We start from the raw sequence: 12,008 nt of genomic DNA, 5'->3' as shown, positions 1-12,008 counted from the left end.
GCGTTTTTTGTTGTTGTTTTTTTTTTTTTTTTTATATATATATTTTTATTAAAATCCACCATGTAACAAGGAATTTACAAACAAAATGTTACATGAATCGAGCGATTTTCCCCGTGCGTATATGTCTGTTTTGTTTTCGTACTTTTAAAGATAAAACGGTCCATTATATAGGTAATGTTTACAAATCATTGCTATGTGGAATAATTATTGAATTTAGAAATACATAAGTGTATCACCTAAATAGCCGTGATAACGCTGACAATCTTTGAACTTCGTGGATGTGGGTTGGATATCCGTCAGAAACGAATTTTTTTAAGTATTTTCTTCTTTAAATTTTTCATCTTTATCATATCGTTGTCATTGGTTGTGTATATAAGTATATTCTCATGAGATATAGATAAAATGAAATAATTTGGAAGTCTTTTTTGTATTGCAATATCATTTTTCAAATAAGTACAAAATATTTTATACACATTCAATGTGCAATATACATGTGCAAATAAAAGTATTATAAGTTATCAATGTATCTAATCCTTGGCTAGAAAAAAACTGTACCGTGCACTCTGACTCCAGCAATCCACTGATACAGCTGGCGGAACCTATCGCTAACGAACCATTATCATGAACGGTACTTTGCATTAAAATGAAATCCACTTGTACATGATAATAATTATGGAAAAGTATAATTACAAAATAACATTACTGTAAAAGAATGGAATGAATATATATAACACCTCAAATTATTTTTATTGAAAAAAAAAAGATTCGTCGGAGTACGCCTTTATACTACATCTAAATCATTCTAATTAGTTATAACTAATAATGGTTCTTAACTAAATAAGGCAAAGCAAATCATGCTGATTTCCCTAATTAGCAGACGAGTGAACTCTCTGACGTCAAATACCGAAATGTCAAGTGGGTTTGCCACCCCGTTGAATATAAATATGCTGTTTTAACAATGGTAATGGTAGTTAATCAAACTAATTGGGTTTTTTTATCAAATAAGTAGTGCCTTTGTCATAGGGTAAACCTGAACACCAATTTACATACCGTAGGCAGAGTAGTTGTATTTGTAGTCGTAGGCCGTATCAGTTATTCACCAATATTTGCTTCCCTTACACCATCTACATATCTATTTTCCCCGCACGAGTTATTAACCAATCACATTCGATCTATTGATATCCGCCATACCTTGAAATGTTAACAAGCCGATTTGTGCTGAACATTAAATATCCAGTTATGTAGTTATATATAAATATATCTACAGGTAATCATGTTTTTGAAACTTGAATATGTATTGTTTGTCATGCATTGCTTTTGACATGAATGTGTATTGTTAAACCCCTAATTTGACATTGTATTTATATTGTTTTGTTTATATCCTGTTTTACAGGAGCGTATCTGTCCATGACAATATACTAAAAATCTGTCGACCCAGTTGTTATCACTACCACTGAGTAGCCCGGCGACAGTGGCGCCCAACTTCACGTCAAAGCAGACAAGATACATCATGGATGAGTACATAGCACATCAAGTGACTGAGATGTAGGACCATCCTACCACCGTTGGCAGTGTGTTTCAAACAGACAGCTGATCAGTGAAGGTTTCGTGAGTGCACTCGCTTTAAATTTATCATAAGACCTTAATATCTGTAAAGTATATGCGCAAACTTTTTCACTAGTGTTCATACACAACAAACTATGCATCACTCCAGGAGCTGTCCAAAGGAACATTTCATTCTGAGGATCATCCATCCAATTTCCAAGGAGACTGAACTGTGCATACCCATTGTAGAACTGAAAAATAAAAATAAATAAGTGTTATAATATATTTATAATACATATTATTATTGTGATTGATTTAACTTTATACATTTTGTGTGTATTCTATGTGTATTTTTGTTAGTGTGTCATGATAGTTTGAGTGTTTTCAGCAAAGTACATTTTAATTTTTGGGCAAGGACCACCCAGTATACACACTTTGCAATTAACCCCTGCATGAAAATGCATAAGCAACACTAACACTGGCCATCCCCAATACAGTATAAAAGGTGAATATCTAGCATAGACAGGTAGCTTAGAGAAGTAGAGTATCTGGTTATTTTGTTTACTGGTGTTCAGCTAGTGAAGTATTTTTCAGATCAACTTTCAGCAAACTTTACTACAGCTAAGAATTACCATACATATTTTTTCATCTTATGCAAATAAGCTGAAATAAAAATTGCTATCACATTTGACAAATTTGGAGATATTTTATCTTCAAAATTGCCAAAATAAGTACTACATAAAAAGTATATACATGATGCTTTGAAAAGTTTCAAGGTTTCATGAAACTGAAAACAAATTGCAGCTGCATCGCGCGTCGTGGTATTTAATTAGATCTAACGCGTTTACTGAAAGAATAATTTTACTGGTAATTTGTGAAACACAGTTTTACAATACATCTGTAAAATAGAGCGTTATCGGTATTGATTTCTATCTAGTTACACACTAGCAACATGAATATCGTTTCGCTGACCGCGGACAGTGGTAATTTTGACCACTATAAGAAAATAGCGTACATGTATCAATAGTGATCGTAGCTCAGCGGATAGCGCGTTGGACATCAGATCGTTAAGTTGCGGGTTCGATCCTCGCTAGGAGCAAAATTTTTTTTTCTTATTTTTTTTAAAAGAATCTTATTTATACTTTGTAGAGATGGTACCTACACAAATAAATCAAAGGGGGACAACTCTGAATTGATCAATAAACTGAAGCCAACATTAAACATTGATCAAAAGTGAAAGAAAAATCAGATAGGTCCTTTTTCAAACAACTTATCAGGCAGACAAAATATGACCTACACTTGTTTAAATCCCTTTGTATTCTATAGACAATATGCACGCTTTTCTCATGACTTACACTGACAGTTATTTTGTAAGTTGTAATGAGGCCCTGACAGAAAGTTTAGTAATGCATGAAGATTATATAGAATAATGCATACATTAAGAAACGTTATTAAGTTTTGATCTTTTAGCCAAAGTTGTTTATTTATTGTTCTCAATGGTGATACATTGGTTTACACAACATTTATTTATCAAAATGTAAAATGTATATATCCAACAATGAGAAATAACAAAAAAAGTTAAATTGGTAACACAAAAATTCATTGTCGTCAAATATAATTACAATGTTTTAAGGTAGTGGTTGTAATTACTACATGTTAAGGTAACTGACAGGTAATGACTCTATGTAATGTATTTTAAGCAATTCTCAATTTAAACATTCTCTGGAGGGAACTAGCACGATCATTTGCTTTCCTTGAAAAACGAATAAATGCTGAAAAAGCATATGGAGATTACTCTATTTGATGATTTTCGTTACAGATCAATTACCCTAAACAAACTAAAAGGTGTTATATTTATTGTTGAAAACAAAGTAATCGGATAATTTCAGATATCAACATTAATTTAAAACTTATACTGTTTACACGACTTGAAAAAAGGCTTTTGTTGGGGCCTCTCATTTACAAATATATCAACAATTATCACCTGAATTGAGTGCATTCATGAGTGGAAAATATTGATGGTAAAATGGTGTAGGGGTTTGTTTACAATATAAAATCTTTAATAACTTCTTTAAGGTACATTTTTGGCATGGTTTTGGTAAGCTTAAAATAAAGACAATGTCATTCTCTTTCACTCAGAATTTTTTCAAGCGTTTTAGACTCTTGGCTAGTCTTGGAATTTGACTCTATTAAAAGACAAAAGGAAGTTCAGTATAGGCTCTTTCAAAATGTTGAATGTAGAGTAAACTTACCTTATACTCTATTGAATTTATTTAGCTGTGGGAGCTTTTGATATAGACTATAATTAGGGAAGTCCTAAAATCTTTGAAAAACGGTCAATACAAGAGTTGTCCATTTTGCTTCAGATATTTTGAGAAAGTCATTTTTTAGATATCAAATATTTCTATTTTTGACATGGAGAAGAGGAAAACCATAAATATATTTAGAAAATTGGTGCACTTAGCTATCATTTCACTCTGAAAAAAACCTATAAAGATGAATTTGAATTTTTTAGGTACCATCTCTATACTTTGAAATAATGTATTAATTAAAGGTATATACCCAATATTATTGAAAAGTGAAATACCACAAGAAACGTTATAAAAAGTATTCGAGTCGGGTACATGAAATATAGCTATATATATATATATATATATTGCACAACTGAATTGAATAAAATTGTGAAATAAAAAGTCTACACTGCAAAAGGGGAAATTGATAAGAAAAGTTTGTGAGATAACCAGGCAGAATAGAATAACAAATTAAATAGTTTATTGAAAGAACAACTTGAAAGTGAATACTACTTAACAAAATATACTTAATGCATTGGTAGTGCATAGATAGTGTGAATTGTCTAGGTGGATATAGAAGTATAGTGCAATTTTGCAATAATATAATAATTTGAATAATTCTTCACAGGTGAATTGAAAGTGAATATGTGAAGTGAAGTACTGTGATTTGTTGAACTACTACATTGAAAATACTTCATTATTGAATGAATTGTGTGAATTACTGAAGTGAATATAAGTGAAAAAAAAGTCAGTTTGTTAATTGACATAGTGTAAAATGAAGTACTACATTGAAAAATTCTTTACTTGTGAAAAGGGTGTGAATTTTGAAGTGAAAAGTAAATTTATGAAATTGATGAAGTGAGATACTGTGAAGTGAGAAGACTTATATGTGAAAATGGAAATGTTGAAACGTTAATAAGTTAGTGAATTAGAAAGTATGTTAATTATGTACTAATTGACAGGTTCACATACATTGAAAGAAACGAATGTATTTTCATGAGATATAGTACAAAAAGTAAATTGTAATACAATAATACAGTCGCATATAAACAATGATTGAAGGTAGTTTGAATATAATGTAAGGTATTGACATTGAACTATGTATGTAATTAAGAAATCCATAACATTTATGAGGAATTCAAGCTTAACATTGTTGTCTGAAACGATTAAAGCGAAAAGCATATGGAGGTTACTAAATTGAAAGATTCGTTACAGATAATTAACGCAAGAGCATAAGACAGGATATATTGAAAGAAATGTAACGGAAATAATTTCCTGATCAATAATTTAATATCGTTACACGACAAAAAGCTTGTGGGGCTATTAGAATAGATCACAGGTACAAATGAGGCATCATAGTGGAAATATTGCAGTCAAATGGTGAGGTTTGACAATTTAAATTTTATAATATTAAGGACATTGAGTTGAACAAAATAAAGACAAATTCATTCCACAAAAGCATTTGGATCGACAGTTCTGGAATTGACTATAACAGAGGACGGAAGGGAGTCAGTATAGCTTAAAAGGAAGAGAGTAAACTTACTTATCTCTATGACATATAGGCTGAGCTTGATATAGAAAAAAGGATCTAAATCTTTGAAAAAGGTCATACAAGAATGTCCAGTGTTGTCGACAGATATTTGAGAAAGTGATTTTTAGATATCAATATTTCTATTTTGACATGGCAAGATTGGTCAAAACAAATTATAGAATTAGGACATAGCTGATCCATTTCACTTGAAAAAAACGAAAAGATGACTTGATTGTTTAGTACCACATCCATACTGATAACAAGTATTATGAAGCAGGATATACATATTGACATGAATACCACAGACGTTTAAGAAATATCGATACGTACATGAAATAACATAGGAAAGATCTTCACAATGAAATGTGGATTAATTGTGAAAAAAGTTACATGCAAAAGGGAAGTGCAAAATTGAATACCAGCAAAGTAAACACAAACTTAGAATAGTTTTAAAGAACAAGTTGAAGTTTAATACTACTTGAACAAATAACAATAATGCAGGTAGATAAGACTAATTAATTCTAGTGAAATAGAAGTATAGTCAGCAATGACAAAGTAAAAGTAGTGTTGCTGAAAATAAGTGTTATGAATTTGACATACACGATAGTGTGAAAGACTATGATAGAAGAGATGAAAGGCAACAATATCATTATCGAGATGAAACTGGACAAGGAAGTGGTGTCGATAATAGAGAACACAGATATAGCAACTTCAGCAGTAAACCATATTTTGGAGGAGATACTCATCAAAGTAATGAGAAAGGTACCACATACTATAGACAGAATAAAGAAGGAAATGTTGTCCCAGATTTAGTAGACATGCATGAACACGAGAATGAATATACAAGACATTACGGGCCTATCAAACTTGAGAATTACAGAGAGAATAGAACTGATACGATTAAGCCCAGGATTGAAGGTCAATATAGTGACGCAACATATACCATGACTCCAAATGAATTTAGAAAGTATGATTATAGAGAACAACAAACAATGGAAGAAGAAAGAGTAAGGTTAGAGACAGAAAGAGAAAGGATACTCTTACAAAGATTATACGAGCAAAACAGACAAATAGAGTACCAGAGAGAAATCAAAGAACAAGAAGAAAGGCAGATAGCAGAAAGAGTTCGTAGACTGCAAATAGCAAAGGACGAATTGAGTCAGAAGAGAGTTGAAAGAGAAAGACTTGAAAAGGAAATTCAGAAAAAGGTTGAGCTCGAAAGGCTTAGAACACAGAAGATTTTGTTACTAAAGGGCCAGGAAGAAGAATTATCAGACAAACGTAGAGCAGATACAGATAGAAAAGAATATATTCAGGATAACACAGCGAGTCAAGTCAGACAATTTCCAACATTAGACAGAAACATTAACCAAAGTGGGTTTGGAAAACCAAAAATTCCTCCATTTGATGGAAGTGACTTCAAAGTTTGGAAGATAGAGGTCGAATGAATTATTAAGAGTAGACTATATCCGGAGTATTTGATTGCTCAGACAATGAGAAATTCACTGAAGGGTCAGACTAGAAAAGTTCTTCTGACAATAGATCCAATGGCTGATTCTACAGTAATACTGAAGAAACTGGAAGATATATATGGCACTACACAGACTGAAGATTCAATCATGCAGGATTTCTTCAATGCTAAGCAAGAAGACAAAGAGACCACATCTGACTGGGCTTTAAGATTAGAAACGATTATGCAGGTGGCAGTAGAGACCGGTGAAATACCTAAAGAAAAAAGAATGCCTTATTGAAACAAAGATTTTGGAAGGGTTTAAAAAGTGAAAAGCTCAGAAATAATACGAGAGTAACATATAAATCTGACTCAACATTCGAAGTATTACGGAAGAAAGCTAGAGTTGAAGAAGATGAAATAAAACGAACGTCAGCTGATGCAAGAAGTATGAGGCCAGTCAACACACAGAATACAGAACTAGATGCTAGCAAAGAAATACAAACTGGTCAGAAAGACGAAGTACAATTACAACAACAGAACATGAAAACAACTTCATATTACATGGACAAACAAATGAACATGATGCAATTAATGATAGATAAAATGAAAGAGCTGGAAAAGGAGATCGTAAACATGAAGAAAGAAAACAAAGAGCACGAAAGATCTGAGATCCCGAGTAACCAAGACACACAACGAGGCTATTCATATAGAGGAAGAGGAAGATATCAACGGGGATATAGACCATACTATAACCAGTACTATGGTCCACCAAGAAATAAATCATACAGAGACTACTATGACAGTAGAAGTCATAGATACAACTCCATCCCAAAGGAAAGACGAAGAGTCCAGTGATGCTTCAAAAGATGCCAAACAACTTAACAAAAATCCAGAACCCAAGAACGACAATTTAAACAAATAGATGCTTCCATCGCAGGGCATGATGTGAGCAGTAAAGATCAAAATTGCCCTAAACGTACCATCTTAGACAGACTTGTTGGGTCGTCCAATGAAACAACAATCCAAATTGAAGGCGTTACACCAAAAGCTCTAATCGACAGTGGTTCCATGGTCAGTTCCATTTCTAAAACGTTTTACGACAAATTACCCATCAAACCTGTTCTACACAGTTTAGAAGACTTCGAATTGGAGGTTAAAACCGCAAATGGAACACTTGTAAATTACCTTGGGTATATTGAAGCTACAATAGAAAGCAAAACATTTTCACATGGCTCAGTTACAACTCTGTTTCTGGTAGTACCTACAACTGAATACCATCATAATGTCCCTGTGTTGATAGGAACAAACGTTATACGGGAACTCAAAGAAAACAATATTGAAGCAGAAGATACACCAGACGTATGGAAGTCAGCATTTATGTCAGTTGGTTCTGCATCAGTTGGTATCGTAACATCTACGCAACCAGTTACACTCAAGCCTATGGAAAGCAGAACAATAATTGGTTTTGTACGCAAAACAAGAAATGTTGATGCAGCCGTCACTGAACCTATAGAAGACAACTTTCAACAGAAGTCCATAGTCTGTCCTCGTGTTGTACAACTCACGAACTCAGGAAAGACCGCACGAGTTCCAGTCAGAATATGTAATATATCAGCAAAGATTCTTAAACTTCCAGCTAAATCTGAAATCTGTCAACTTAATGAAGTAAAAGTTATTAGACACGCAGACATCGGCAGTGATACATCAGTACCTGAAAAAGAAAACGAAAGCAACATTAGTGAAAACTTCTTACCTGATCTCAACGACCATTCAGTGTCACATCAGCAGACTGTACCTGAAAAAGAAAAGGAAAACTCAACAAAAAGAAAAGGTTTACAATCTCTTCAATAAATGGAAATCAGTATTTCCGAAAGGTCCTCATAATCTTGGACATACTACAGCTGTCCGTCACAAAATCGAGCTAACAGATAATACTCCATTCAAGGAACCTTATAGACGAGTCCCACCAGCAATTTACTATGAAGTTCGAGAACATCTTCAAGAAATGTTAAAAATCGGTGCAATACAAGAGTCAAATAGTCCTTGATCCTCGAACGTAGTAATCGTCAAGAAGAAAGATGGAACCATCCGCTTTTGTATCGACTACAGGAAAATTAATTCTCGAACGAAGAAAGACGCATATCCTATTCCCAGAGTTGACGATACACTTCATCTTTTGGCAGGCTCACAATACTTTCCAAAACTCGATTTAAAATCTGGATACTGGCAAGTCGAAATGGAAGAGTCAGATAAAGAGAAAACCGCCTTTCAAGTTTGGGGAATTGGATTCTACGAATGCAATAGAATGCCATTCGGGCTCTGTAACGCCCCAGCTACATTCCAACGCCTCATGGAACGATGCATGGTTGACCTAAACTTGAGAGACTGCCTAATCTACCTGGACGACATCGTCATTTTCTCCAAAGACAGAGACACACACATCAATCGCCTCGATGCCGTATTTCAACGCTTGTCAACAAACAACTTGACAATAAATCCTAAGAAATGCCAGTTTTTTAAGGACAGAATTACTTACCTAGGCCATGTAGTTTCAAAACAAGGTATACAGACAGATCCAGAAAAGACTAAAGTCGTCGAAAATTGGCCAACACCAAAATCTGTGAAAGAAGTGAGAAAATTTTTAGGATTCGTGGGATATTTTAGAAGATTCGTCAAGGGATTCGCAGTCATTGCTCGACCATTGAACAACTTATTGATAGGACATTCACTGAAATCTGATAAACCATCTAAAATGAAAACCAAAAGACAACCATTTATATGGGGAAAAGAACAACAGTCAGCATTTGAAGAACTGAAAGCCAAACTGATCAATCCACCAATCCTTGCATATGCCGATTACGACCTCTCATTTAAACTTCATACAGACGCCTCATCCAAAGGTCTTGGAGCAGTCTTGTACCAGCGTCAAGAGGGAATCGATCGTGTCATCGCCTATGCTAGCAGGACCCTCAAACCATCAGAGAAGAACTACCCTGCACACAAACTGGAATACCTTGCTTTAAAATGGTCTGTCACTGAAAAGTTTCACGACTATCTTTATGGTGCTGTATTCGAGGTTGTTACAGACAATAATCCTTTGACGTATGTCACAACCTCAGCCAAACTGGATGCAACAGGACATAGATGGCTGGCAGCACTGTCCAATTATAACTTTAAGACGACATACAGATCAGGAAAGAACAATGCAGACGCAGATGGCCTTTCAAGAATAGAACAGAGTGAGCCAAATGAAAAGACGATTAATTCTAAAGTCATATCAGCAATGTCAATAGCAGCAACTTCTCCACCATCTGAAACGCCACTTGCTTTCTCTGTCATCAATCCAGACTCAATAGAAACAGTTGATCCTGTAACATCTCAAGAGATTCCATCTAACGTCATAGAATCTGAATCACTGAGTTCAAAAGATTGGATGAAAGCTCAACATGATGACCCAGTCCTGTCTCAACTTATCGACCACATGGAGAAAGGCACCAGACCGTCAGCTAAGCGGGTCGGTGGAAACATAAGTCCAGCGGTCAAATACTTAAGAGATTGGGACAATCTTGAACTCAGAGATGGTATCCTCTACAGATTCAGCCAGTACAAAGGTCAATATTATAAACAGTTACTTTTACCAGAGGCAATCAGAGAAGAAGGTTTTTGTGCCTTACATGATGACCTAGGCCATCAGGGCCGAGACAGGACGACGTCGCTGTTCAAACAAAGATTCTTCTGGTCTGGTATGGACTCCTACATCGAAGACAAGGTCCGCAATTGTCCACGTTGCATCGCCAGAAAGACACAACCATCCGTAGCCCCGTTAGTGAACATATCGTCCAGTGCACCAATGGAAATTATATGTGTTGACTTTCTCAGCCTTGAGTGGTCCAAGGGTGGGTTTGAACATATTTTGGTCGTAACAGATCACTTTACCAGATATGCCCAGGCCTACCCCACCAAGAACCAAACAGCCAAAACGACTGCAAGAGTGCTGTTCGACCAATTCATAGTCCATTACGGTTTTCCATCCAGAATACACAGCGATCAAGGTGCAAACTTCGAATCTGGACTAATACAAGAGCTGTGCAAACTAGGAGACACAACTAAGTCCCACACAACACCATATCACGCTATGGGCAACGGTATGACAGAACGATTTAACCAGACATTGTTAAAGATGCTCGGGACATTGGAAGAGAACAAAAAAAGTGACTGGAAGACTTATGTAGGACCTCTGGTACATGCGTACAACGTAACAATACACAACAGCACTGGTTTCTCTCCATATTTCCTTATGTTTGGAAGATATCCTAAATTAGCCATAGATGCCCTACTTGGAATAAACTTTGACGAAATACAGTCCAAATCTAGAAATGAATACGTCCGAAAGCTACGTGACAGATTATCCTACGCATATGCAAAAGCAAAAGAATCTGCGGAAGACACAGCTAACGTTAACAAACAATTCTATGACCGGAAATCAAGGGCAGCAACTTTAGAACCAGGCGACATTGTTTTAGCCAGAAACGTCACCATTAGAGGAAAGCATAAGATTGCGGACAAATGGGAGACAGAACCATATATCATCCTAGAACAACCAAACAAAGATACACCGGTCTATGTCATCAAGAAAAAGAATTCAGCGACTAAGAAAACAAAAACACTACACAGAAACCTTCTTCTTCCAATTAAAACAACAGTAGAAAACAGTACCAACAATGAAGGAAACAGCAGAAGTTCAGAGAAGTACATCATACCTCAAAGAAGACAACATAATAGAGAGCCTCCGGATAACGAGATCAACAGCTCCAGAAGACCAAAGCGACAAAAGAAGTTACCAAAATGGCAACGTAATGGCGATTGGATGATGACATAATACAAACAACAGTGTTCAGAAACAGTGTATTATAGAGACAGTGTTATATAATATCAGTACAGTGTAAATAGGAAAGCATGAAATTTGAAAGATATAACTGAATTATTTTCTGAGTATATACTAACCTGGAATTTTAAGTGTGAAATGAAAGTATACTTACTTACCTGTAAATGTAGACAACATTGTAATAAAGTGTGTGTGCGTCTAAAGACTTCGAATACTTACCCAGTTTATATCTTGTGTATATAGTATATGACTGAAAGAAAACATATAATATAATGACATTGAAAAAGAAAACTATATACTTAC

The sequence above is a fragment of the Mercenaria mercenaria genome, chromosome 9 (genome assembly GCF_021730395.1).
Source record: "Mercenaria mercenaria strain notata chromosome 9, MADL_Memer_1, whole genome shotgun sequence".
Taxonomy (NCBI): Eukaryota; Metazoa; Mollusca; class Bivalvia; order Venerida; family Veneridae; genus Mercenaria; species Mercenaria mercenaria.
Note: the sequence above shows the minus strand (reverse complement) of the source record.